This window comes from Monodelphis domestica, chromosome 1 (assembly GCF_027887165.1).
Source record: "Monodelphis domestica isolate mMonDom1 chromosome 1, mMonDom1.pri, whole genome shotgun sequence".
Classification (NCBI taxonomy): domain Eukaryota; kingdom Metazoa; phylum Chordata; class Mammalia; order Didelphimorphia; family Didelphidae; genus Monodelphis; species Monodelphis domestica.
In genome coordinates this window covers 175,703,230-175,706,172 of record NC_077227.1, presented here as the reverse complement: position 1 = coordinate 175,706,172, position 2,943 = coordinate 175,703,230, and positions in this window count along the sequence as shown.

Sequence of the window (2,943 nt, the reverse complement as noted above, 5' to 3'; positions counted from 1 at the left end):
AGATGTTCCTTTTCTTTAATTCACTTTTTAAAAAATTAAGTACCTATTTTGTGAAAAGACATTTTGCTAGGGACTAGGAATTCAAAGACAAAAGCAGAAGAGTAATTTACTCACAAGCAGCTTACATTCTACAGGGTCCAACTCAAATGCTACATCCTCCCTGGAGCCTTCTTTGACCTTATCCCAGGTGAAAATAATATCTCTCCACAAATTTCTCCCATTGTTCACATAGATCTTTCTTTAGTTGTTATCTCTCTCTTTCTTGTGAGAAACTCTTTATTTTCTACTTCATAAAAGAATAGTATCTTTGAGTTAGAAAGCATCTCACAGGTCATCCAGTCCAATGCATGCCAGGATGGGAGAATCCCCTTTGCAATAACACTATCAAAATAGTCATCTAGACAGTGGATAGCACTGGAATCAGAGACAGGTTTTAAATCTGACCTTGAATGCTGAACTAGCTGTGTGACCTGGACCAAGTCATTAAACTCTGTTTACTTCTGTTTTCTCAACTGTGAAAAGGGAACAACATCCAACAATTTTGGAGATCAATCTGGAATTTTGCTCAGAGTTATAAAACTGTGTTGACTCTTAGACCCAGCAATACAATTTCTGGACCTTTTCCCAAAGGAGATCAGGGAAAAGAGAAAAGAATCTAAATGTTCCAAAATATTTATAACAACAAAGAAATGGAAATCAAGGGGATGTCCATTAGCTGGGGAATGGCTGAACAAGTTATACATATACTTGTGATGAAATACTATTATACTGTAAGAAATGATAAGTAAGTTATTTATTAAAAACAAAAACCTAGAAAAACATACATGAAATAATGAATAATGAAATAAATATAGTTACAGAATTAATATTTGAAGAATAACTTGCAAATGTCTCTCTCCAAATGATGAACCAAAAAATACAAACATGAAAGATACAGCCTAAATATGCAAATCTTTTTTGTCAGGTGATACCTTCTGTGGTGCAAGAAGAGGGAAGATCTGAGATACTTGGGAAGAAACGCTACTAAAATAAATAAATAAATAAATGCAACAGGGTAATAGCACCTACCTCTCAGAGTTGATAGGAGGATTAAATGAGATGATAATTGTAAAGTGTTTGGAGCAGTGCTTAGCACAAAGTAAGTGCTGTATAAATGGTATATATTACAAGCTATTTGACCCGTATCAAGTCACTTAACCTTTTGCACCTCAGTTTCCTAGTTTTTAAAATCAGGGGTTGAACTAAATGACCTCTAAAATCCTTTTCAGCTCTAAATTTGTGATCCTTTGAGTAGGCATCTAGTAGACCAATCTAAGAGACATTTAGCTTCTGAATGCCTCTTCTTAGAATGTGTTTCCTTCCATTGAAAATAAAAAGTCTACCTTTCAGCATCTTCTAAAACATTGTTCCTAGTTCTGCCTTCCAGGACCAACCTAAACAGAATAAGTCTAATTCCTCTTGCATGTGAAAGTTTTTCTAGTACTTGAATACATATATCATATTCCTTCAGAAGTCTTCTCCTAATTAAACATCTAGAACTCATTCAGTACCATTCCAGTCACAAGCTTCTGGGCACTTTCTAGTTTATCAATATCTTTCTTAAAATATGACATTACTTATCCCATTGTTGTCTCATTGAGATAAAGTCTAAAATATAGCCTAAAATACCAAAACTTCTTCATAAAATATGTCTTTTAAGCTCATATTCCCAAACCTGATTTTTTAAAATCAATTATTATACTTCATATTTATTCAAATTGCATTTCTTCTCCATTTCTATCATGTTGGAATATTTTTAGATCCTAAGTCTGTTATGCAGCATGTTAGTCATCCTTCCTAGTTTTTTGTATCATCAACAAATTTGATAAGCATGCTTTTAGACCTTGGGGATGCCCACAGGGTGGAACAACTATGTAACCGAGGCTGTAAAGGGACACAGCTGCTGATAGCTATTAATTATCACATGCATTTAGGTGAGATCAGGACATAACCTTGGCACTGGCGTAAAAAGACATAGAAATAGAAACTGATCCTGGGACTATGAAGTCAATGTGTAAAGGGAAAGAACAATACTAGTAATTACTGAAGAGAACTGAATCTGGGAGAGAAAATGAGAGCGATTATCTAGAAACTTAGAACTCCTATAATTATTTGAAAGTCAATACCTGGCACTAATGTACTATTAGATGAGTTGTGATTTGGTACAACTACATCAGAAAGCAATTTGAAATTATGCTAAAAAGATGAATAAAATTTCCTTATACTTTGACCCACAGATCCCACTGTTATGAATATATCTCAAGGACATCAGGAACAGAAAGTCCCTTATATGATCAAATTTTTAGAGCAATACATTTGGTGGTAGCAAAGAACTAGAAACAAAGTAGACATCCAACAATTAGAAAATGGCTAGATGAAGTGTGGCATATGAGGGTAATGGGATATACTGCATTGTAGGAAATGAGGAATTCAGAAGTACACAGAAAGATTTATATGAAGCAATATAGAGTGAAGAAGGCAGAAAAAAGGAAACATTGTCCACAACGTCTATGACAATGTACCTGGAGACAGTAACAAAAACAACAAATGCTGTAATCTTAAAACCAGGTTTGATTCCAAAGAGAGATGAGAAAACACACTTCCCTTCTTCTTTGCAGAAGTAGGGGGTTATGAATTTTGAACCCTACATATGCCATCAAGTTTGGCTGGTGTGATGCTTAGTTTTGTATAATTGCCTTTTTCCCTCTTTTTTGCAAAGGATAGTTTGGATCCATTGGAGGTTGGAGGGATGCACTCAGAAATGAACATAGCTACATTAAAGTACTCCTTATTCCGAAATCAGAGATAATATATGAAAATGGTAGAGTAGCATTGTTTATCAACAACTTGGGAGGAAGTCCATGAAATGGAGGGGGGAAACACAATTAGAAGAAGTTCATTGAA